The sequence below is a fragment of the Eptesicus fuscus genome, chromosome 5, assembly GCF_027574615.1.
Source record: "Eptesicus fuscus isolate TK198812 chromosome 5, DD_ASM_mEF_20220401, whole genome shotgun sequence".
In the NCBI taxonomy this organism is placed as follows: domain Eukaryota; kingdom Metazoa; phylum Chordata; class Mammalia; order Chiroptera; family Vespertilionidae; genus Eptesicus; species Eptesicus fuscus.
This window is the reverse complement of record NC_072477.1, coordinates 105,132,387-105,159,109: the sequence shown is the minus strand read 5'-3', so window position 1 is coordinate 105,159,109 and position 26,723 is coordinate 105,132,387. Positions and strand designations below refer to the sequence as shown.

The 26,723-nt window shown below is 41.2% G+C and overlaps 1 protein-coding gene across 1 annotated transcript in view; it reads left to right on the top strand.

Moving 5' to 3' along the window:
* The window catches only part of PEAK1 (pseudopodium enriched atypical kinase 1), a 117,175-nt gene that overhangs the window by 3,580 nt on the left and 86,872 nt on the right, over positions 1-26,723 (top strand). The gene's annotated exons all lie outside the window — the stretch shown is intronic.

Sequence of the window (26,723 nt, the reverse complement as noted above, 5' to 3'; positions counted from 1 at the left end):
AAGGGAATATCTGTGTTTTATTGCTGTCTCTGCCCTTCTCCCGAGTGTTATGGAAGGGAGGGTTGCAATTCATAGTTATTTAACATGTAAGTGAAACAAAAGTTGGTTATTGATACTGAGACCCAAAGTTATAATCTTCAGTTGGGCAGATTATACACCCACATCAATTCTCTAGGCATTAGTTTTCTTTCATATTTTAATAACTGTTTATTGATCATCTTCTCTAAGCCACATCCCAAATATTTATCTCAAATACTTACAACAGCCCTACAAATTAGTTGTACTCTTCAGATGAGGAAACACAACATCTGGGAAGTTAATAATTGGTCAAATTCATATAGCTAGTAGTTGTCAGTTAGAATTCAAACCCTGATTTGACTCCCTCTAAAGTCTGAATCATCCAATAATGATGCATTGTTAATGAACACAAGATCAAACAAAATTTTTATATTTTTACTTGTAATCATTCAAATGAACATTCATGTTTAGGAAACTTAGTTTTTTTTCTTTCTCACTTATATTATGAGCAAAATTACTGACTTACCAATAAAAACAAGAAATAGTTATACCACATTTGTAGTAAACGGATGATTTCCTTATATCCCCTGTCCTTTTTACTATTCTTTTGCAAGTTAGAAATAATTTTAATATATTCTCTAATAAGAATGGGTGTACGTACATGCCTGTGTATGGATGTACCCATAGTTTACAATATATTTCTTGTTTAATTGAATTTATTGGGGTACAGGTTTCAACTGTACAACTCAGTAAAATCAAAGATATGACCTGAGTATTCCATTCATCTGATTCTGAGTGTTCCTCCCCCTTGACTTATAATTAACCTTCTCTCCCAGGTTTGGTCTTTTCTCTGGCAAATACAGCAACCTGATGATAGGGTAGTTTCTCTCACCAGCTTTTCTTTAGAAAAGTATAAGTAAAAATGAGGTAAACAGTTAATGCCTTCCCTTTTTCTAGCAAAATGCCAGGAAGGCCAAAACCGGTTTGGCTCAGTGGATAGAGCGTCGGCCTGGGGACTGAAGGGTCCCAGGTTCGATTCCGGTCAAGGGCATGTACCTTGGTTGCGGGCACATCCCCAGTAGGGCGTGTGCAAGAGGCAGCTGATCGATGTTTCTAACTCTCTATCTCTCTCTCTTCCTCTCAGTAAAAAATCAATAAAATATATATATTTTTTAAATGGCAGGAGGTTTTGTATATATTCTTTACTAAAATAAGTTTTTCATATATCTCAAATACTTATGACAAATAGTTGTCAAAATGCTAGAAAATTTCCTGTTTTCCTTAAACCCATATAATAACAAAGCAAGTAAAATAGTGGTTATAAATGTATTCCTGGAAAGAATAGTCTTTGTCATTGGTGGTTGAAAGTGGGTGATAGAATGTTGTACTTCAGTAGTAATAAAATGCATATATTGTAAGTTAGTGTTTTCCTTAGAAAAGAAGCAATTTTAGCAGCACATGGTTGGAGTTACCTTTGAGGGAATGGCAGATAGTAAATGGTTTTACTGCTCATTAAGTATGTCTGTGGTATATTTATCTGCATCCTGGAAGGCAGAGTCAGGGAATGATTTGGCCTCTCTCTGTGGAATGAAACTCTACTTCAACTGCATATCACTGTATATGGTCTAGAGGGTGGCCCATGCCCTTGACATGGCAGACCCCTTACTATAAAGTTTATATTTTCAGAGATTTTGATTGTAAATGGGCCCTTTCTTTCAAAATTTACCAGTTCTTTATAGGTAACATCCATGAATCCAAATGGTGCAATTGGTTTGCCCTTTTGGTTCTCCAGATTATTCCAACATTATAATAACTGGAGGGTGTTAAAACACAGATTGCTTGGCTCCCACCCCCATAGACTGACTCAGCAGGTCTGAGGTAGGTCCTTATAATTTGCATTTCTAACAAGTTTTCAAGTGATAACTGATGCTGATGCTGCTGGTCCTGGGGCCACACTTTTTAAACCACTGACCTCACCACCGTTGTAAATATATGGGCTGTAGTCTAAATAAAAGAATTTTGAGGTATTAAGCTTTTCTTAGAGGCACATTGGAATTTTCAAATTTTATCATATTCCAGACTAAGAAGAAAAGGTGGTATGAAGTAGTTTTTACTAACTTTTTAAAATGTTTAAACATGAATACTCTTATTGAGAAATGTATACAATTTGCCTTTACAATAATTATCTCATTTACTTGAAGAAACTTTCAGAGGAAAAACATTACTGTCAAATTTCAGCATTTATGTTTCCGGCTTAACTGCAATGTAACCACCCCACGCCTGGAAACACTGCTGGAAGAAATGAAAATACAAGTTTTTCTTTATAGTAAATGGAGATTCCAAATTCAAAATATATATAAGGAAATAAAAGTACTCTACTGAAGGCCAGACCCTAGACTTTGAAAGATGAGAGACTTTGTAGAGCTATTCATTATGGGATGAGATTGTCACTAAGTTCATTTATTTGACTGTTCAATCAACATAAATTGAATATTTTAACAGTGCCATAGGGACAAATTGGAGAAAAATTATCACACTGCTGAAATACTGCGTATGACTTCAGCTGTCATGTCAGGTCCTTCCGTGTACAGTGGCTATAATGATACTTATCACATAGAATTAATTAGAGGATATAATGAGAAAACATGCAAAAGATTAGTACAGGGTCTAGCATATATTAGGTGCTTTAAAATATTAGTAGCCCCTCTGCGCTCAATAGGATAAGTGCTAAAATAATATATGTGTTGAGTGGTACAAAAGCATAAAAAATGATGATGAAATCAGCTTAAGGGAGACTTCTCAAAAATGAATTGCAAACCAGATACTGAAAGGCAAACAGGATTCTGCCAACTGGTTGGAAAAGATATTGTAGGCAAAAAGAATAACATATGCAAGGTCACAGAAATGAATATGGCAAACAGAAGCAGGACGGGTGACTGGAAAAGATAATGAATATGTTCCTGGTCGGGTAGCTCAGTTAGTTAGAGCATCATCCCAATAAGCCTAAGTTGCAGGTTCGATTCCCCAATCTGGCACATACAGAAATCAGCCAATGAATACATAAATAAGGGGAACAAAAAATCAGTGTTTCTCCCCCTTCCTTTCCCTAAAATCAATTAAAAATATATTTTTAATTAAATTTATTGGGGTGACATTGGTCAACATGAACATATAGGTTTCAGGTGTGGGTTTCTATGTTACAAGATCTGTATATTGCACCATGTGCCTAACACCTGAAGTAAAATCTTCTGTCATCATATATTAGAGCTCCCTTCCTTTCCAACCCCCTTCCCTCTGGCAACCATCACACTGTTGTTTGTGTTCACCAGTTGCAGTTTTATATCCCACATATAAGTGAAAACATATAGTTCTTAGTGTTTTGTGACTGACTTATTTTACTTAGCATAATGTTCTCAGCATCCATCCATGTTGTTGCAAATGGCAGTATTTCATCCTTTCTTATGGCTGAGAAATATTCCATTGTGTATATGTACCACCTCTTTTTTTTTTTTTAGATCTTTATTGTTCAGGTTATTAAGATGTTCCTCTTCCCGCCCCCTCATAGCTCCCCTCCACCTGGTTCCCACCACACCCCAGGCTCTCGCACCCCCCACTGTCCCATAGGTGTAAGATTTCTTGTCCAATTTCTTCCTGCACCCCCCACACCACTTTTCCCCCAAGAATTATCAGTCTACTCCCTTTCCATGCCTCTGATTCTATTCTGTTAATCAGATTTTTTATTCATTTGATTTTTAGATTCACTTGTTGATAGATATATATTTATTGTCACTTTGTTCATAATTTTTTATCTTTACTTTTTTTTTTTAGTTTTGCTCTTTTTATTTTTTTAAATAAATCTTTATTGTTCAGGTTATTAAAATTGTTCCTCTTTTTTCCCCCCCATAGCTCCCCTCCACCTGGTTCCCACCCCACCCTCTTCCCTTACCTCCCCCCTCCACTGTCCTCATCCATAGGTGTACGATTTTTGTCCAGTCTCTTCCCGCACCCCCCACATCTCTTTTTGACCGGGTTGTTTGTTTGGTGTTGAGTTTTATGAGTTCTTTGTATATTTTGGGAATTAAATCTTTGTCAGAGCTACTGTTTGCAGATATCATCTCCCATCTGACTGGCTGCCATTTTGTTTTGTTTTCAGTTTCTTTTGCTGTACTAAAGCTCTTTAGTTTGATATAGTCCCATTCATTTATTTTTTTTCAAATTTTTTATTGATTAGGGTATTACATGTGTCTATATCTCCTCATTGCCCCTCCAACCCCACTCCTATATATGCTCTCACCCCCCAGTGTCTTGCGTCCATTGGTTATGCTTATATGCATGCATACAAGTCCTTCGGTTGATCTCTTACCTCTCCCCCCCTCCCCTTCAACCTTCCCACTGTAATTTGACAGTCTGTTTGATGCTTCTGGGCCTCTGTATCTATGTTTTTGTCCATTAGGTTATAATGTTCTTTATTATCCATAAATGAGTGAGATCATGTGGTATTTTTCTTTCATTGACTGGCTTATTTCACTTAGCATATGCTCTCCAGTCCCATCCATGCTTCTGCAAATGGTAAGAATTCCTTCTTTTTTAAAGGAGCATAGTATTCCATCGTGTAGATCAGGCGTCATCAAACTACGGCCTGCGGGCCACATGCGGGTGTTTTTGCCGTTTTGTTGTTTTACTTCAAAATAAGATATGTGCAGTGTGCATAGGAATTTGTTCATAGTTTTTTTTTAAACTATAGTCTGGCCCTCCAACGGTCTGAGGGACAGTGAACTGGCCCCATGTTTAAAAAGTTTGAGAACCCCTGGTGTAGATGTATCATAGTTTTCTAATCCAGTCATCTGCTGAGGGGCACTTAGGCTGTTTCCAAATCTTAGCTATTGTAAATTGTGCTGCTATGAACATAGGGGTGGATGTATCCTTTCTGATGGTGTTTCTAGTTTCTTGGGATCTATTCCTAGAAGTGGGATCACTGGATCAAATGGGAGTTCTATTTTCAGTTTTTTGAGGAAATTCCATACTGTTCTCCACAGTGGCTGTAACAGTCTGCATTCCCACCAGCAGTACATGAGGATTTCTTTTTCTCCACATCCTCTCAAGTACTTGTCATTTGTTGACTTGTTGATGATAGCCATTATGACAGGTGTGAGATGGTACTGCATGGTCGTTTTGATTTGCATCTCTCGGATGATTAGTGACTTTGAGCATGTTTTCATATGCCTCTGGGCCTTCCTTATGTCCTCTTTCGAAAAATATCTATTTAGGTCCATTGCCCATTTTTTGATTGGGTTGTTTATCTTCCTTTTGTTTAGTTGTATGAGTTCCCTGTAAATGTTGAAGATTAAACCCATATTGGTGATAACATTGGCAAATATGTTCTCCCATGCAGTGGGTTTTCTTGTTATTTTGTTGTTGGTTTCTTTTGCTGTGCAAAAGCTTTTTATTTTGATGTAGTCCCATTTGTTTATTTTCTCTTTAGTTTCCATTGCCCTAGGAGCAGTATCAGTGAAGAAATTGCTTCGGCATATGTCTGAGATTTCGCTGCCTGTGGATTCCTCTAGTATTTGTATGGTTTCCAGTCTTATGTTTAAGTCCTTTATTTTGAGTTTATTTTTGTGTATGGTGTAAGTTGGTGGTCTAGTTTTATTTTTTTTGCATGTATCTGTTTAATTTTCCCAACACCATTTATTGAAGAGACTCCACTATATGCTCTTGCCTCCTTTGTCAAATATTAATTGAGCATAGTGTTTTGGGTCGATTTCTGGGTTTTCTATTCTATTCCATTGGTCTATATGTCTATTCTTATGCCAGTACCAGGCAGTTTTGAGAACAGTGGCCTTGTAATACAGCTTGATATCTAGTATTGAGATCCCTCCTACATTGCTCTTCTTTCTCAGAATTGCTGCAGCTATTCAAGATGTTTTTATATTCCAGATGAATTTTTTGAGAGTTCGTTCTAGGTCTGTGAAATATGCTGTTGGTATTTTTATGGGGAGTGCATTGAATCTATAGATTGCTTTGGGTATTATGGGCATTTTAATGATGTTGATTCCACCAGTCCATGAACACGGTATGCTCTTCCATCTATGTATGTCTTCCTCTATCTCTTTTTTCAGTGTCCTGTAGTTTTCTGCGTATAGGTCTTTTATGTCCTTAGGTAAGTTTATTCCTAGGTATTTTAATTTTTTTGGTGCAATGGTAAATGGGATTGTTTTCTTAGTCTCTCTTTCTGTAAGTACACTGTTGGTGTATAGAGATGCCATAGATTTCTTGGCATTAATTTTGTATCCTGCTACATTGCCAAATTCATTTATTAAGTCTAATAATTTTTGATGGAATCTAGAGTTTTCTCTGTACAGTATCATGTCAATCTGTGAATAATGACAATTTTACTTCTTCTTTTCCAATTTGGATGCCTTTTATGTCTTCTTGTCTGATGGCTGTGGCTAGCACTTCCAGTACTATGTTGAACAGGAGTGGTGAAAGCGGGCATCCCTGTCTTGTTCCTGATCTTAGTGGAAGTGGTTTTAGTTTTTGCCCATTGAGTATGATGTTGGCTGTAGGTTTGTCATATAAGGCTTTTATTATGTTGAAGTATGATTACTCTATTCCCACTTCGTTGAGAGTTTTTATCAAGAAAGGGTGTTGGATTTTGTCAAATGCCTTTTCTCTATCAATTGATATGATTATGTGATTTTTTTCTCTCACTTTGTATATGTGATGTATCACATTTATTGATTTGCGGATATTGTACCAGCCTTGCATTCCTGGAATAAATCCCACTTGGTCATGGTGTATGGTCTTTCTAATGTAATGCTGGATCCGATTTGCTAGAATTTTGTTGAGGATTTTATCATCTATGTTCATCAGGGATATTGGCCTGTAATTCTCTTTCTTTGTGGTGTCTTTATCTGATTTTGGGATTAGGGTAATGCTGGCTTCATAGAAAGAGTTTGGAAGTGTGCCTTCCTCTTGAATTTTTTGGAATAGTCTGAGAAGGATTGGTTTTAGTTCTTCTTTGAATATTCGGTAAAACTCCCCTGTGAAGCCAATTGGACCATGGCTTTTATTTGCTGGAAGCTTTTTGATTACTTTTTCAATTTTATCAGTAGTTATTGGACTATTCAATTTTTTTGAATCTTCCTGGTTGAGTTTTGGAAGCTTGTATTTTTCTAGGAATGTGTCCATTTCATCGAGGTTCAGTTTGTTGGAGTAGAGTTGTTCATAGTATTTTTTACAATCCTTTGTATATCTTTGGAGTCAGTTGTTACATCACCTCTTTCATATCTGATTTTGTTTATTTGGGTCCTCTCTCTTTATTTCTATCTGAGTCTGGCTAAAGGTTCATCAATCTTGTTTATCCTTTCAAAGAACCAGCTCTTGGTTTCATTGATCTTAGGTATTATTTTTTTGGTCTCTATGTCATTCTTTATTATCTCATTCCTTCTGGTGACTGTGGGCTTTTTTTTGTTGTTGTTGTTGCTCTCTTTCTAGTTCTTTAAATTGCAAGGTTAGATATTTTATTACCATTTTTTCTTGTTTTTTGAGGTAGGCCTGTAGAGCTATGTACTTCCCTCTCAGGACTGCTTTCATTGTGTCCCATAGATTTTGGATTGTGGTGTTTTTATTGTCATTTGTTTCCAGGATGCTTTTAATTTCCTCTTTGATATCTTTGGTAACCCAATCATTGTTTAGTAGCATGCTACTTAGCCTCCAAGTGTTTGATTTTTTTTTCATTGTTTTTTATTGTAGTTGATTTCTAGTTTTATGCCATTATGGTCTGAGAAGATACTTGTTATGATTTCTATCTTCTTGAATTTGAAGAGACTTTGCCTGTGTCCTAATATGTGGTCTATCTTTGAAAATGTCCCATGTGTACTAGAGAAGAATGTATAGTGTGTAGCTTTGGGTGAAATGTTCTAAAGATGTCAATTGTCCATCTGATCTAGTGAGTCATTTAGGATTGCTGTTTCTTTGCTGATTTTTTGTTTAGATGATTTATCCATTGGTGTCAGTGGGGTATTAAAGTCCCCTACTCTGACTGTGTTGATATTAGTCTCTCCCTTGATATCTTCCAGAAGTTGTTTTATGAATTTGGGTGCTCCTGTATTGGGTGCATATATGTTTACCAGAGTTATATCTTCTTGTTGAATTGCTCCCTTTAGTATTATGAAGTGGCCTTCCTTATCTCTTGTTAAGCCCTTTACTTTGAGTTCTATTTTATCAGCTATAAGTATTGCTACCCCAGCGTTTTTCTCATTTTCATTTGCCTGAAAAATATTTTTCTGTCCCTTCACTCTCAGTCTGTGTGAATCCTTTGTTCTAAGGGGGGTCTCTTGCATATGGGTCATGTTTTCCTATCCATTCAGCTACCCTATGTCTTTTGATTGGTGCATTTAATCCATTTACGTTTAATGTTATTATTGATAAGTACTTGCTTATTGTCATAATTTTCCTTAATATTTGTGTTTCTTCTTGCCTTTCTCTTTCTTCTTTTTATAGCAGTCCCTTTAGCATTTCTTGCATTGCTGGCTTGGTAGTGATAATCTCTGTTAGCCCGTTTTTGTCTGTGAAGCTCCTGATTCCACCTTCAATTTTGAATGATAGCCTTGCTGCGTATAGTATTCTTGTGTTCAGGCCCTTGCTTTGCATCACTTTGTTAATTTAATTCCATTCCCTTCTGGCCTGGAGTGTTTCTGTTGAGAAATCCGTTGATATTCTAATGGGAGATTCCTTGTAGGTAACTTTCTGTCTCTCTTTGGCAGCCTTTAAGATTCTTACTTTGTCGTTGGTGTTTGCCAATTTAATTATGATGTGTCTTGGTGTCAGTCTTTTGGGGTTCATCTTGTTTGGGACTCTATGTGCTTCTTGGACTTGTATATTTTTTTTCTTGCCAATATCAGGGAAGTTTTCTGTCATTATTTCTTCAAACAGGTTTTCATTTCCTTGCTTCTCTTCCTCTCCTTCTGGTACCCCTATTATGCGAATGTTGTTTCGTTTTGTGTTGTCCCAAAGCTCCCTTATGCTCTCCTCTTGCTTTTTAAGTCTTCTTTCCAGTTGCTGCTGTGTTTGTGTGTTTTTTTCCTACCATGTCTTCTAATTCGCTGATGCGGTCTTCAGCCTCTTCTAGTCTACTGTTTTAGCCTTCTATTGTGTTCTTTAGTGCAGCTATGTCCTTGCTCATCTCCTCTTGGTTCCTTTTCATGTTGGTGACATTCTCATTCAGCTCCTTATAATTCTCATTGAGTTGTGTATATTTGTCATTGAGTTGTGTGTATTTGTCATCCAGTTGTTTGATCTTCCTTATAACCATTACTCTGAATTCTTTCTCTGGTATGTTGCTAGCCTCACTTTCATTGAACTCCCTTTCTGGTGATTCCTCTTTTTCTTTCCTTTTGGGATTGCTTTTTGTCTTCCCATGTTTTCCTGTAATGCTTTAAGTGTAGATCCGATTGCTTTGCTACCCAGGTTCTTTTGGGGATGGTGCTACTGGTGTGATCTCTCAGGTGTCCTGGGCTTGTTAATCCAGTGTAGCTCCCTACTTGAGCTATTTGGGTTCTCTTGATGTAGGCCTGTGAGCTGGAAAGGCACACCTGCAGTGTCTAGAAGTCAGCACCCGTGGAAGGGGGTGTCCCAGTTTTTGCTGTCTTGCGCCCTTGATTGAAATCACGCGTGCCCCGTGGGGACTCACAATGGCACCCAGGAACCATCCGTTGGGGTGATGGGGCTCAGGGGGCCTGTGCTCTGGAAAGGCATTACTGTGGTGTCCAGACTCAGCTTTTGCTGCTGCACCTGTGGTGGATAGGTGCGCGCTCCCAGTGGCAGCTCACAGGGGCACCCGAGGTGCATTTGCCAGCAAGGCACACTGAAGCACAATGAAGGCACTGAAGCTGCGTAATTGAGGTGTCTGTGGGCAGGTATCCAGGATGAGTGAGTTCAGAATTTCTACTGTGGAGGAGGAGGGGGGGATTGCGTCCCTGTTTGTCCAAGATCGCACCCAGCGAGAGCTCACAGCAGCTCCCACGAGCGCCCTGTGGATAGATGGGCTCAGGGTGCCTGCCTTTTGGAAATGCGGGACTGTGGAGGTGTGTTTGCTCGCGCAGAGCTCTGATGCACTCTGAGGGACCCTGGCACTGAGTTTGAGCAGCTGGGGTGACTGTGGGAAGTTATTCAGGAAGAGGGAATTCAGAATTTCTACTGTGGGGCAGCGCACCCTTATCTGTGCAGAATCACACCCAGCAGAGTATCACAGCTGCTCCCCCAGAGCGCGCTGTGGATAGATGGGCTCAGGGGGCCTGCTCGTTGGAAATGCGTGACTGTGGAGATGCGTTTGCCTGCGCAGAGCTCTGACGCAATCTGAGGGCCCTGGCACTGAAGTTGCACAGCTGGGGTGTCCTTGGGCAGTTATTCAGGAAGAGGGAGTTCAGAATTTCTACTGCGGAGCAGCGTGCCCTTGTCTGTACAAATTCACACCCAGCAGGGGCTCCCAGTGGCTCCCAGGCGCTGCCTATGGAATGGTGTACCCTGGATGCCTGCTCTGGAAACACGCGAATGTGGTGTCTGGTGTTCTGCCTCTGGGGAGGGGGAAGTTGCACTTACTGCTGCCGGAGAGGTGCACCTTTGGAGGTGGAGGTCCCAGGGTCCATGAGTCTGCGGGTGGGGCAGGCAGGATTTTGGCTGGAGTGGCTCCTGGATCGCGGGCAGTTCCAAGGCCTGTCTCCATTCATTTATTTTTGCCTTTATTTTCCTTGCCTTCAGGGTCAAGTTCATAAAATGTTCTCTACTACTAAGGTCCGTAAGTCTGGTACCTATATTTTATTCTATGTAACTTATTGTTTCAGGTCTTACATTTAGGTCTTTGATCCATTTTGAATTAATTTTTGTACATGGGGACAAACTGTAATCCAGTTTCATTCTTTTGCATATGACTTTCCAGTATTCCCAGCACAATTTATTGAAGAGACTATCTTTACTCCATTGTGTGTTTCGGGCTCCTTTGTCAAAAATTATCTGTCCATATACATGTGGCTTTATAGCTGAGCTCTCTATTCTGTTCCATTGATTTGTGTGTCTTTTTCTCTGCCAATACCATGCTACTTTGATTATTGTAGCTCAGTAGTATAATTTGAAGTCAGGTAGAGTGATACCTTCAGCTTCATTCTTTTTTCTCAGGATTTCATTGGCTATTCAGGTGTTTTGTGTGTTTTTTTTAGGGGGGCGGCATTCCATATGATGATTTAGCATTCTGTTTCTTTAAAAAATGACATTGGGATTTTGATGAGGATTGCATTAAATCTATATATTGCTTTGGGTAATATGGCCATTTTAACTATGTTTGATTCTCCCAATCCATTAACACGGGATATTTTTCCATTTTATTGTGTCTTTTTCAGTCTCTTTTAATAATTCTTTGTAATCTTCAGTATATAGGTCTTTCACATTCTTTGTTAAGTTTATTCTTGGTATTTTATTCTTTCAGTTGTAATTGCAAAAGGAATTGTTTTGGCAGTGAATTATTGTGCATTGATTTTGTATCTTACAATTTGACTATTTGTTTATTGTTTCTAATAGTTTTTTAGTGGAATCTTTAGGATTTTCTATACACAGAATCATGTTGTTCTCAAAAAGTGACATTTTTATTTCTTCCATCCCTATTTGGATGCCTTTTATTTATTTATCTTGCCTCATTGCTCTGGCTGGGACTTTAGCACTAGGTTGAATAAGAGTGCTGGAATGATACGAAGAACTTACCATTTCTTCTAGGTCCGTGGTCGGCAAACTGCGGCTCGCAAGCCACATGCGGCTCTTTGGCCCCTTGAGTGTGGCTCTTCCACAAAATACCAGGGCCTGAGCGAGTCTATTTTGAAGAAGTGGCGTTAGAAGTTTAAGTTTAAAAAATGTGGCTCTCAAAAGAAATTTCAATCGTTGTACTGTTGATAGTTGGCTCTGTTGACTAATGAGTTTGCCAACCACTGTTCTAGGTTATTGAATTTGTTGGCATAATAGTCTTTCATAATATTCCTTTGTATATCTGTGATGTCTGTGGTAAATGCTGCTCTCTTATTTATGATTTTGTTTATATAGGTTTTGCCCCCTTTTTTTCTTAGTGAGTCTAGCCAGGGGTTTGTTAATTTTTTAATTTTTTTCCAAGAACCAGCTATTTGTTTTATTAAAATTTTTGTATAGTCTTTTTGTTCTCTATTTCATTCAATTCTGCTCTAATTTTTATTATTTCCTTTCTTCAGACTTTAGGTTGCTTTTGTTCTTTTTCTAGTTCTTTAAGATGTCATGTTAAGTAGTTTACTTGGGATTTCTCTTGTTTCTTGAGATAGGCCTGTAATAATACAAATTTCCCTTTTATTAATGCTTTCGCTGCATCCCAGAGGTTTTGATATGTTGTATGGTCATTCTTTTGATCTCATCTTTTATTTTTTATTTGACCCAGTCATTTTTTAGTAGTATGTTGTTTAATCTCCATGTATTTATGGATTTCTTTACTTTCTTTTTGCAATTGATTTCTAATTTCAAGGCATCATGGTCAGAGAATATGCTTGGTATAATTTCAGTCTTCTTAAATTTGTTGTTGCTAGTTTGTGATCCAACATATGGTCTATCCTTGAGAATGTTCCATGTATACTGGAGAAGAATGTATAATCCGATGTTCTGGGATGAAAGGTTGTGTAAATGTCATTTATGTCCATTTGGTCTGGTGTTTCATTTAAGGCTGACATTTCTTTATTTTCTGTTTGGTTGATCTGTCTATGTCTAGAGCTGTCAATGGAGTATTAAGTTCCCCAACTATGTTTGTGTTTTGATCTGTTTCTCCTTTCAGTTCTGTGAATAGTTATTTTATATATTTTCTCACATCTCGTTGCGTATTTTCAGAACTGCAGTGGTAAAATCTCTGTCATTTATATTATGTATTTCCATGTGTTCCAGATTGCTTTCTAGGGATTTTTCATTTTCTTTCTGGTCATCCTCCTTACTATGGTTATTTGTTTTTCTCCTTTGCCTAAGCATTTATCTCTGTCTATATATTACTTTCCAGTAGATGGCGTTGATTTGCAAGGTATTTTACCTCTGTGTTCTGTTAGGCTTCTGCTGACTCAGACACTGCTCCTTTGCCTCTAGCCCTGCTGGGCTGCCACCAACAGCTCTCTGTTCCTCCCCTCCCCAGGCTGAACCCTTAGCTCCCAGCTGCAGGGCTGCATCTGCAGGGCATCTACAACTTCCTTCCTTCTCGTCTCCCCATTTATTCCTGGTTGCCACCTTTAGATGTTTCAATGTGTGGGTCTCTTGGTCATGGGTCTGTGTTGAGCAGGGATTTCTTTGCTTAATTATAGTTGGTTAACTTGTTGAGATTTCTGGAGGAGAGACCAAGAGGCTCTCTCACACAGCCATTCCTCTGATGTCACTCTCCTATTTTATTTTTATTTTTAGAATTGTGAATAGATCAGTGGTCTTCAAATGTGGCCCATAAAAGTTCAAATAGTGATCCTGCATAATTTAACATTTGCTTAATAATCCTGAGACACAAAAATAGAGTAAAACTACTTATACCTTAGCACAAATCAAAGTCATGGCACCATATTGTACTAATAGCTTTTTAAAAAACGCCAAACATCGGTTTCACTTAGAACGTCCTTGATGAAGTTAGTTTTATTCAATCTCAACCCTTGAGTATATGTCAGTTTAAAAATTCTGTGTGAGGAAATGGGAAGTGCACATAGGGTACTTCTTCCAGTTACCAAAGTACACTAGTTTTCTTAAGGAAAAATACTTGCGAAATAGTTATTTTCAAAATTTGACTTACAAAGCCCTCCTTTCTTGTGTACTGTCTTGAAAAAACAAGTGGCAAACCAACTGTGGTTATTCATATGAATAGACATAGCCTATTACTTCAAGGGAAACAACTGACAGTTCTCAGTTAGTTTTTCAATTCTAATTTTTTGTCAATGATAAAATTAAAGCTTTCAGGTAAAAATAAGAATTTTTGAAAACTTCTCTTTACCACCATGACCTTGATAGCTTCCTAATACTTAAACATTTTTCTGATGAGATTGTTGGTGGTATTAACAAAAAGATTCGTTAATATTATATAATGAAATATGTCAACATTTGGATGATCTGTGAACTCAGTAAATCAGTAATTTCCACATGACCCATGTGTAAAAAGATTCATTGAAACTGCAAGTTAGATCAGTTGATTTTAATGTAACTGACTACAAAAAGTTCATTGATGGTTTCAGATATCACATTGCAATTAACCTTTAAAACAGCAGTCGCCAACCTTTCAAACCTCACGGACCACCTGTAGTCCACGGACCACCAGTTGGCAACTGCTAATTTAAAAGACTACCACTTACCAAGTTCCCGTACAGTACCAACAAGGAAAATCCACAATTATCTAAAAGGGCATTAATGTACTCCTCCCTTTTTTGCCTTACGTATCTGGAAGAGCCCAGATTTTTTTTATACTTTAACCAAAACCACATAGCACAGCAGATTGCATGCAGAAACACATGAGGATTCAACTGTCTTCTATTAAGCCAGATACTAAAGAGATTTGAAAAAAAATTAGGTTAATATTTAAAGTATTTATTATTTTTAAATGAATTAATAACTTTTTAAATTTTCTCAATTCTACTTGTGAATATAATAAATGTCAATAGATATAATTCACATAAACAAGAGCCGTTGCAGTTCTCAATAATTTTTAATAGTGTATAAAGTCATCCTGAAAAGAAAAAGTTTGAAAACTGCTGAGACAGACTGTGAAGAGCCTTGCATGACACATTGAAATGCTTGACCTTTATCTAGCAAAAACAACTTATAAGTGGGAAAGTAGTGTGAGTTTTTCTTTTTTTAAATACTTTCTGGCAGTAGTGTTAAAAATGGACTGAAAGGTAGAAATACTGCTGACAGGAATACCAATTTTGGTTCAAGAATATATCCAGAGGCATCAGTTATATCTGACTAACCTTGATCAAGAGAAATTAATGTAGTGGTTAGGCTGGTCTGTGACTAGGTGGAAATTTCTCCACTAATGTTTCTAGAAGTGTAACGACAACCAAGGGGTCCGGGCTGCCTGTCACCACTTGAGCCAGTTAAGCAGAGACAGGGTTGAATCATATATGAGCGTTTATTCCAATAATGCCAGCAGTGTGGGAAAGCAGTCGGTCACCCACAAGAATCTGCTCTGACCCCCCTTGCCAGTTTGCTGGTTACATACACATGAGGGAGAAGATAGCTACGTGTAATTGCGAGCTACAAGTGTAACATGGAAAGGGGAGGGTAGAGTCTGCAGTCCGGCCTTCAGGAGCTCAAAGTCTGATAACAAGATGCTAATCTTCTATGACTAGAGGCATGGTGCACGAAATTCTTGCATGGGGGGGTCCCTCAGTCCGGCCTACACCCTCTTCAATCCAGGACCCATCAGGGGATGTCCGGCAGTCAGGCATCCATCTCACAGTCCGGGACCACTGGCTCCTAACCGCTCATCTGCCTGCCTGCCTGATTGTCCCTACCCCCTCTGCCTGCCAGCCTGATCGCCCCTAACCCCTCTGCCTGCCTGCCTGATCTCCCTTAACCACCGCTGCCTGCCTGCCTGATCACCCCTAACAGCTCTCCCCTGCTGGCCTGATCGCCCCTAACCGCCTTTGTCTTGGTCCCCCCACCGTGGCTTTGTCTGGAAGACGTCCGTCCAGTCTATCCAGTCTAATTAGTATATTAGCCTTTTATTAGTATAGCTGTTAAAACAGCTCAGCCTGTTCCTGGAACTGGAGAATGGTCAGTGTTCCTGAGAAAAACTCCTGGAGGGGGTCAGGGTCCAGGCACAGCAACCAAAACAAAGCATGTCCTGTCCTTGGTCTGTTCTCAAAATGTATTTCTTTTCTGAGTCATGAACCCATTGAGGCATCTTATCTTTTTACAGCCTTGTTTCATCCTCCAGTTTCCCAGGGTATATAAGAAAACTTATCTGTAGTTAGTAAGGTGAATAATTATTAGACAACTGTGGCTCTGTTCTCATTACATGTCCTTTCCCACTCTCAGAAGCACTATCTACCAAACCTGCAACTCTTTGGTGTACACAGCATGTGGAATAATATTGCATATTGAGCAAAATGCAAGCTTTGGAATCAGACAGACTAAAATTTCAATTCAAATTGTAACACTGGAAATTGTGTGATTTCATTATGAATTTTTCAATTATACTTTACATTCAATACTATTTTCCTTTCGTTTTAGCTGTAAAATATAGTGGTTAGACAATCATATACTTTACAAAGTGATCTATCTCTTTCATATTTCAAGTATTCACCTGGCACCATACATAGTTATTACAACATTGACTGTATTCACTGTGCTGTACTTTAAATCCATGTGACTATTTTGTAAATATCAATTTGAACTTCTTAATGCTTTCACCTTATCACCCAGCCCCCCAACCTCACTGCACTCTGAAAATCATCAGTCTGTTCTCTGTATCTATGAGTCTGTTTCTATTTTATTACTTTATTTTGTTCTTTAGATTCCACATGTAAGTGAAATAATATGGTATGTGCTATTTGTCTTTCTCTGACTGACTTATTTCACTTAACATAATACCCTGTAGGTCCATCCATGCTGTTACAAATGGTAAGATTTTATTTTTATGGCTGAGTAAATACTACATTGCATATGTGTACCACCACTTTTTTATCCACTTGTCTATTGGTGAACATTTTAGTTGCTTTCAAATATTGCCATTGTAAATAACTGCAGTCAACATAGGGGTGCATATATATTCTTTCAAATTAGTATATTGATTTTCTTTGGATATATACCCAGAAGTGGAATTACTGAGTCATGAGGCAGCTCCATCTTTAATTTTTTGAGAAACCTCTATACCAGTAAAAGGGTAATATACTAATTAGACCGGACATCCTTCTGGACAAAGCCACGGTGGCGGGGCCAAGGCAGAGGCAGTTAGGGGCGATCAGGCCGGCAGGGAAGAGCAGTTGGGGGATCAGGCCAGCAGGGAAGAGCAGTTAGGGGGATCAGGCCTGCAGGGGAGAGCAGTTAGGGAAATCAGGCTGGCAGGTGAGCACAGTTAGGGTGATCAGGCTGGCAGGGGAGAGCAGTTAGGATGATCAGGCAGGCAGGCAGAGGTGGTTAGGGGTGATCAGGCAGGCAGGCAAAGGTAGTTAGGGGCGATCAGGCAGGCAGGCAGAGGTGGTTAGGGGCGATCAGGCAGGCAGGCAGAGGTGGTTAGGGCCCATCAGGCAGGCAGGCAGGTGAGTGGTTAGGAGCCAGCGGTCCTGGATTGCGAGAGGATGTCCGACTGCCAGTTTAGGCCCGATCCCAAACCGGCAGTTGGACATCCCCTGATGGGTTCTGGATTGGAGAGGGTGCTGGCTGGGCCGAGGGACAACCCCCACAAACCCCTGTGCATGAATTTTGTGCACCGGGCCTCTAGTGTTCCATAATGGCTGTACCAATCTGCAGTCCCATCAAATGTACACAAGGGGTTGCTTTTCTCCACATCTTCAATAATTCATTTGTTGATTTATTGATGATAGCCCATGTGACTTGTGTGAAGTGATATCTCATTGTGGTTTTAATTTGCATTTTTCTGATAATTAATGACATTGTGCATCTTTTCATGTCTATTGACCATTTGTATGTCCTCTTTGGAGAAGTGACTATTCAGGTCTTCTGCCCACTTTTAAATTGGATTGGATTTTTTGTTTGTTTTGTTATTGAATTGTCTGATTTTATAAATTTTGGATATTAACTCCTCATGGCAAATATCTTCTCCCATTTAGGAGGTTGTCTTTTCTATTTGTTGATGGTTTCCTTTGCTGTGCAAAAACTTTTTAGTTTCATGTTGTCTTGTTTTTGTTTTTTCTTTAGTTTCCCTTGCCCAAGGATATATGTATATATAAGAAAAGCATATTCCTAAGAGAAATGCCAAATATGTTTTCTTCTAGGAGTTTTATGTTTTCAGGTCTTACATTTAAATCTTGAATCCATTTAGAGTTTATTCTCATAAATGGTGTAAGAAGGTGGTCTACTTTCACTTTTTTTGCATGTATCTGTCCAATTTTCCCAACACCATTTATTGAATAGACTGTCTTTACTCCTTTGCATATTCTTGCCTTTGTAATAGATTAATTGACCGTGTACGTATGGGTTTATTTCTGAACTCTCTATTCTGTTCCATTTATCTGTGTGTCTGCTTTTATGCCAGTTTTATGCTGTTTTGATTGCTGTAGCCTTGTAGTATAGTTTAATATCAGGTGGTGTGGCACCTCTAACCTTGTTCTATTTGTCTAGATTGCTGAGGCTATTCAGTCTTTTGTGGTTCCAGATAGTTTTGGATTATTTGTTCTAGTTCTGTGAAAAACTCTGTTGGTATTTTTATAGGGATTGTGTTAAATCTATAGATTGCTTTGGGTAATATGGACGTTTCAACAGTGTTAATTCTTCTTATCCATGAGCACAGTATGTGTTTTCATATTTGTGTCTTCAATTTCTCTCTTCATTGTCTTATAATTTGCCAAGTACACATCTTTTACCTGCTTGGTTAAATTTATTTTTTGAGGTTTTTTTGTTTGTTTTGTTTTTTATTAATTGTAGATGGGATTGTTTTCTTAGTTTCTCTTTCTGATAATTCATTATTGGTGTATAAAAATGTGACCAATTTTTGAATATTTATTTTGTATCTTTCTATTTTACTGAATTTATTTATCCGATCTAGTAGTTTTTTGTTGAAATCTTTAAGGTTCCTAATAGTATCCTGCCATCTGCAAATAATGACAGTTTTACTTCTTTCCTACTTGAATGCTTTTTATTTATTTTTGTGTGAATGCTGCAGTTAGGATCTCCAATACTATGTTGAATAAGAGTGGTCAAAGTGGACATCCTGCCTTCTTCCTGACCTAAAGAAAAGATTTGTTAAGTTGTCTCAGACTCAACATTGGCAGTGAGTTTGAACCTGTGTCTATCAGGTGAATACCACTTGCCCCTACTTGGTGACTCACTGAGAACCTACCTCATGCAACTCAAATACTGCCAGAGGCTTTTTCAGTAACTGAGCCGCACAGGCAGCAGGCAGGTGGAGATAGCCAGAGGCAGATTCGGTCATGTGCAAGGGAAGGCTCTGTACCAGTTGGGAGTGTGAGAGAAAAATGTCCCCTGTCCTAGAGCCACACAGCTCACTCTGACCTGGATTTTGCCCAGAGACTAATTTCATCATGATCAGGAGGGTGGATTACCAGGGTTGGGAGAATCTCCCTTGAAGGGGAGATGCTGGTTAGGCTTGGGGAATGATGAGAGGAGTGGTCCCTGCACCAGAGCCACATAACTCAGTCTTTCCTGGATTCTGCTTCGACTTAGGCAGGTTGGAGTAACCAGGAGTCAGGTGGATGGGGCTGCCAGGAGCCCAGAGCATGATGCTAGTGGATATCCCATGACTGGGAGGCACTAGTCAGGTTCATGGGATAGTGGGGGCAGTGGCTCCAGCCCCAGAGCCACACAGCTCAGGCACTGACACCCTTTGTGTCTGTCCAGGCAGGTGACTCCTCAGCAGGGTGCAAGCTTAGCAGGATTGGGCTGCTGTGAGTCCAGATTGTGGGACTATTGCATTTCCCCAGGCTGATGTCCTATGGAGGGGAGTGTCCTACCCCAGAAAGATGCTGTCTGCTATGAGGGAGAAGAACTCATCTCAAGGATCCTAGCAGCTGGTCCTTCAGCTCTCTTCACAGCCACAAACTTCAGTCTCTCTTTGCAGGATTCTAGTTTGCTCCACTCTCCCTCCTCCGGAGCCTAGGATCAGTGGCTGCAAATGAGATTTTGTGCACTGGCCAGGTGTTATGTAGACGCCTCTTTCCAGCTCTGATGTGCTGGGCTGGGGAGTCCGGCTAGGGGTTGTTACCCCACACTTGTTCAGGGGAAACATTTGCAGCTGAGATACCTTTCAGAGCCTCAGTTGCAGTATCAGTGTGGCTCCTGTAAATTCTTGTTAATAAGACTTCTCTTCAGCTAGCTTTCACAATGTTATTCAGGTAGAATGTTCTCTATCTTAGTTGTAATTCTACTCCTCTGCCATCTTCATCTCTCAAGTACTCTTTTTAAAATGCAAATCCCATTGTTTCAACATTGGGAAGGAAGTTCCTATGTAATATGGAACCTTTGCCTACCTGTTTAACCTATCTCCTACTCACACCCTTGTTCATGAACTTCTCATAGTACAAATTTTCTTTCTATTCTTCAAATATGTGGGCCATAATACCTTTATATCAGCTATTCCCTTATTTGGAATGCTTGCTTCCTATTATTGCATGGCCGGTTCCTTGTCATTCAGCTCTCAGTTGAAATTTCACCTCCTCAGAAAATTATTCACTGACCGTCCAATCTTAAGAAACTCCTCGTACCCTCAGTCACTCCCCATTACATCATCCTTTTTATTTTAGATTTATTCACATGGTTATTCTTTTACTATTTCATTATTTCATTCCTCCCTTATGGATTTAATTTCTTTCTTCCTGAAATATACCCTTTTAGTAGTCTTTCTAAAAAACTGATGGTGAATTCTTGATTTTTGACTAAAATCATATTTATTTTATAATTGGCAGCCAAGATCTATTGTTAATCACATACATGTCCTTAAAAATTTAGTTCAAATTTTTTTTTCTAATTAGTTAGAAAAACTTAGTCAGTGGCTAAAAAATACCTGTAATTCTCCCAAAGTAACTATAACACTTCCAGTCAATTTAAGGATATCATTTGCCTCCTGAATGGCTTCTTGAACTTTGACTAACCTTTTTAACTTCACCAGCTCTGAACATTATGTTGTTAATTAGCAAAAACCCCTCCAGCTTGTACGTTTGGATACCATGTAAGGACTCCCAGAAACATCCCTGGAATCCAGCTATTCCTCACACTGCTGGGATTCTGTCCAAACCTCTGCCAATGCACGTTTCAGACAGGCAGATTAGATTTGGTTCAACCTTGCTCCCTTAGGACTGTATTCATCTGTATGAGCTTTTCTTTACCCTTCTAAGACCTTATGATATTCTTATTCCTTATAACTAACTAGAGGCTGGTACACTAAATTCACGCACTGGGGTTAGGAGTCCCTCAGCCCAGCCTGCACCCTCTCGCAGCCTGGGACCCCTCGCTCCTTACCGCCCACCTGCTTGCTGCTCCTTAGCGCTGCCGCGGAGGCAGGAGAGGCTCCTGCCACTGCCGCTGAACTCGTCAGCTATGAGCCCAACTATGGCTGAGAGGCGCTCCCTTTGTGGGAGTGCACTGACCACCAGGGGGCAGCTTCTGCATTGAGTGGTCAGTGCACATCATAGTGACTGGTTGTTCCTCTGTAATGGTCACTTAGGCTTTTATTATATAAACTAGAGGCCGGGTGCATGAAATTCATGCACGGGAGCGGGGGTGTATCCCTCAGCCCAGCTTGCACCCTCTCCAATCTGGGACCCCTCGAGGGATGTCCGACTGCCCGTTTAGGCTCGATCCCACCGGACATCCCTCTGACAATCCAGGACTGCTGGCTCCCAACTGCTCGCCTGCCTGCCTTCTGATTTCCCCTATCCGCTTCTGCCTGCCAGCCTGATCACCCCTAATCACTCCCATGCCAGCCTGATTGATGTTTAACTGCTCCCCTGCCAGCCTGTTTGCCCCCAACTTCCCTCTTCTGCCGGCCTGGTCACCCCTAACTGCCCTCCTCTGCAGGGTGGCTCGCCTCCAACTGCCCTCCCTTGCAGGCCTGGTCCCTCTCAACTGCCTTCCCTTGCAGACCTGGTCCCTCCCAACTGCCCTCCCCTACTGGCCATCTTGTGGTGGCCATCTTGTGTCCACATGGGGGCAGGATCTTTGACCACATAGGGGCAGCTATCTTGATCTTGTGTGTTGGAGTGATGGTCAATCTGCATATTACTCTTTTATTAGATAGGATAGAGACCTGGTGCACGGGTGGGGACCAGCTGGTTTGCCCTGAAGGGTGTCCTGGATCAGGGTAGGGTTCCCTTGGGGCGTGGAGAGGCCTGGGCGAGGGACCTATGGTGGTTTGCAGGCCAGCTACTCCCCTGGCAACCCAAGCAGAGGCCCTGGTATCTGGAATTTATTTACCTTCTACAATTGAAACTTTGTAGCCTGGAGCGGAGCCAAGCCTCCTGCTCGATCCGTGGCTGCCATTTCTATTTGGATTTGTTTACCTTCTATAATTGAAACTTTGTATCCTTGAGTGGAGGCCTGGGCCCTCCAGAGTGTGTGGAAAGCTTGGCTTCCTCTGTTGCCGGGGAAACCCAAACCTCCCTTCTGGTAGCCATCATGGTTGGGGTTAATTTGCATACTCGCCCTGATTGGCTGGTAGGCGTGGCTTATGTAGCAGAGTAATGGTTAATTTGCATATTACTCTTTTATTAGAGAGGATAATCCAGGAGTCAGTCAATCCTCAGAGCCCTCAGATCCATTCCAAGGTTGGCAAACTATGGTCTGCAGGCCAAATCCAACCTGCCTTATTGGAAAACAGCCAGACTAATTATTTTACACTAGTGGCCTGATGCATGAATGAAGATTCATGCAAGAATGGGCCTTCGTTCCCCTGGTTGCTGGCACTGCCTTCGCTCTAGCCAGAGTAGCCTTTCTGCTCCGGCCAGGAGCCGCCTTTCTTTCTTCCCACGCTGCCCAGAGGCCTGGAGTGGCTGGGGTGGTGTGGAATGCCTGCGTCGTCCCACCCTGTCCCCAGCCGCTGGGAGCCTGCATATGCAGATTAACCCACCATCTTTGTTGGGTTAATTTACATGCTCACTCCTGATTGGCTGGTGAGCATCGCAAAGGTGCGGTCCATAAGCATGTTACTCTTTTATTAGGTAAATGCTCTCTATAGCTTCTTTTTCACTATAACTGCAGGACTGAATAGTAGCAACAGATACCTGTACAGCCTAAAATATTTTCTATCTGACCTGTGGCCTATAAAGCCTAAAATATTTACTATCTGACCCTTCACAGAAAAAGTTTGCTGGTTTGTCTGTTTGTCAGGCATGCTATTAGCCTATAGCCTTTCTAGTCAAACACTAGACAGGCTTGCTACTTACTAAAGTAACCAGAGTCTGATTCCCTTTATAAACATGTATATATGCACATACAATATGAAAAAAAGTGTGTGCAGACACTTCTTAGTCTCTGGTAAAATGTGATTTTCTTCTCTGGAAAGTTAGAAGCTTAAATTTTTTAGATGCTTATGTTCCGTTATGTCTTAATTTGCATTATGTCTACTAAGAGAACCCTATCAATGTCATTTTTTCATACTTAGTGCAAAACTGGCCTCTAAAGATCAAATTTCTGTTTCTCATAAAGAAAAAAGAAGTGGTGACAGAAGCTGAAAGTTTCTGGTTGCTCTCCTGTTCATATGTTCTTTGCTGTAAAGAAACTTCTTAGGCTATCCCATATAATAAAAGCTTAATATGCTAAGTGTCTGGTCGCCTGGTCATCTGTTCAACCAATCAAAGCGTAATATGCTAATGATATGCTAAGGCCGCTCAACCACTAGCATTGATGTGCACTGACCACCAGGGAGCAGACAGTCGACCAGTAGGTTAGCTTGCTGCTGGGTTCCAACTGATCAGGACTGAGCAAGATGGGCCAGACACTCCCTGGAGCCCTCCCACGGTCCCTCCCTGGCTGGCCAACCTCCAGTGTTTCTCCCCAGCCCCAGTCATGTACTGGTGGGGTATCTTGGCCTGGCCTGTGCCCTCACAATCTGGGACCCCTTGGGGCATGTCGGAGAGCCAGTTTTGGCCCAATCACACAGGCCAGGCAGAGGGACCCCACTGGTGCACGAATTCGTGCACTGGCCTCTAGTTAGCATTATAAAGATCACGTGTATTTGCTGACATTTTGTTTCTAAAGTTTAGATGAGTTTATAAAGTCCTACTGTTGAATTTTTAATAACTGTTTAGAGAAAGTTTATCGTTATCTTATTTCTAGCTAATCACAACATGATACGGAATGGTTATGTTTATGTTTACCATGGTGGGGTGGTCTTCAGACAGCTTTATGTTCTGTTCCCTTTGTGGAGGTGATAAAACTTAAGAGAAGTAAGTTGGCTTGCTTAAGCGAGTTTCTCATAATGATTATATTCCAAAGTGAAGACTCAAACTGAGAATTTCCCTTGGGTTAGTATTGTTTTCCTTGTCTGCATAATGAATCTGAAGTTTAATACCAGTATCTTACTATGTAATTCTTACAACACTTTCACATTATCTCAGTTGTCCCAACATCTATGACAGTGCATCTATCTTATGTTACAGAAAATTGAGAGACAGAGAGGCTCATGGACATTCTTAGGGCCACTCTGCAAGTAGGTGGCAGAACCAGATGCTAATGTCAGAGATATTTGGCTCTGCAGTGATTTTTGTTGCATTCTTGGTGGTGATTGTTGAGTCAAGTGGTTGATGTCTACCATGTCTTTTATAAAGTCAGCCTGAGCACAAGAAGGCATGTGACCAGTAAGTGCCATAGCAACATATACTGATTCATTGACCTGTCAAGTAGTCTTAAATACTCACCACTGGTATAGTTGCTCACTCTCTTAAAAGCACTTTATGTGAATTTCCTAATCCTATCTAATAAAAGAGTAACATGCAAATTGACCGTCACTCCAACACACAAGATGGCTGCCACAAGATGGCCAGCAGGGGAGGGCATTTGTCGACGATCAGGCCAGCAGGGGAGGGCAGTTGGAAGGGACCAGGTCTGCAAGGGAGGGCAGTTGGGGGGGACCCAGGCCTGCAGGGGAGGACAGTTGGGGGAAAGGGGGACCAGGCCTGCAGGGAAGGGCAGTTGGGAGGGACCAGACCTGCAAGGGAGGGCAGTTGGGGCAACCAGGCCAGCAGGGGAGGGCAGTTGGGGGCGACCAGGCCTATAGGGGAGGACAGTTAGGGTGACCAGGCCTGCAGGGGAGGGCAGTTGGGGGTGAACAGGTCCGCAGGGGAGGTCAGTTAGGAGCAACCAGGCTGGCAAGGGAGGGCAGTTAGGGGCAACCATGCAGGCAAGGGAGGGCAGTTAAGGGTGACTGGGCCAGCAGGGGAGGCAGTTGGGGGTGACTTGGCCTGCATGGGAGGGCAGTTGGGAATGACCAGGCCTGTAGGGCACAGAAGTTGGAGGGGACCAGGCCTGCAGGGGAGGCAGTTGGGGGGGACCAGGCCTGCAGGGGAGGGCAGTTGGGGGAAACCGGGCCTGCAGGGGAGGGCAGTTGGAAGTGACCAGGCCTGCAGGGGAGGGCAGTTGGGGCAACCAGGTCAGCAGGGGAGGGCAGTTAGGAGCAATCGGGCCAGCAGGGGAGCAGTTAGGCATTGATCAGGCTGGCAGGGGAGTGGTTAGGGGGTGATCAGGCTGGCAGGCAGAAGCAGTTAGGGGCAGGCAGGCAGGCAGGTGAGTGGTTGGGAGCCAGCAGTCCTGGATTGTGAGAGGGGTCCCAGATTGGAGAGGGTGCAGGCTGGGCTGAGGGACACCCCCCCTCCCATGCACGAATTTTGTGCACTGGGTCTCTAGTTAATATATATTCCTATGAATATCACTACACCTATTTTATAGAAGAATAAAAGGAGACTTGGACAGACTAGCATTGGTGGGAGAACAAAAATTAATAGTGAGTTTTAATTTCTAGGTCTGAATTCAGACCTTTACGCCATCATTTAAATCAGTGATTACTTAATATAACTGAAGTAGAATATTGGTTAGTCATTGAGTGCTATTGAAAGGTTTAATTCCAGGACAAGCAGTTTATCCTCATTGGTGCCTCTGTAATGGTGACTTGTTAATAGCCGGGAGAATAGGCTTGCCTGAAAAAAAAAAAATAGTGATAGCAGTGTACACTGATCAGCTCCTAACCCCCACTCCTAGTTATCTGGGCATAAAATAGTCTCAGGAATCAGCCCTTGGGCTTTCTGTACTGCTGGCAGGTGGACAGAGTTTCACTCTGCATCCAGGAAGATGTCCTATTCCTCTAACTTCCTACTTGGGAAGGAGTTTCCCATCTATCCCTTGATTGCTCCAGTTTGGAACCTGTCCCAGTTCCATTCTCCATGGTGGTACAGGCAGAAGTTTTTTGTGTGGGGGGAGAGAGGAGTTGGGGAGAGGGGGAAACTTAATATAGATCTGGTGATGTTCTCTACTGCCTTGCTGCCCAGACTCCAGCTGACTTGATTTATTTAGCACCTGTTTACTGAGTGCTTACTGTAATCCTCACTTTCTGATGTATGAGTCAGCTTGGGCTGCCATAACAGAATAGCACAGATGGGGTGGCTTAAACAACAGAAATTTATTTGCTCAGAGTTGTCCAAGGTCAAGGTTCCAGATTGAATTTCTGATTAGGATTCTAACTGGCTTCCAGATGGCCACCATCTTACTATGGGCTCACTTTCCTCAGTGAATGTATGCAGAGAGGGAGGATGGAAGAGACAGAGTGGTGGAGGGTGGGAGGGGGGGGGATGAGAGAGAGAGAGAGAGAGAGAGAGAGAGAGAGAGAGAGAGAGAATGATCCAGAACACTAAGCTCTCTGGTGTCTATTCTTATAAGGATACTAATCCTGTCTGATTAGGGACCTATCCTTCTGATCTCATTTAATTTTTTTTATTTTAATCTTTATTGTTGAGAGTATTACAGATGCCCTACCCTTTTTATCCCCCCCCCATTGCCCTCCT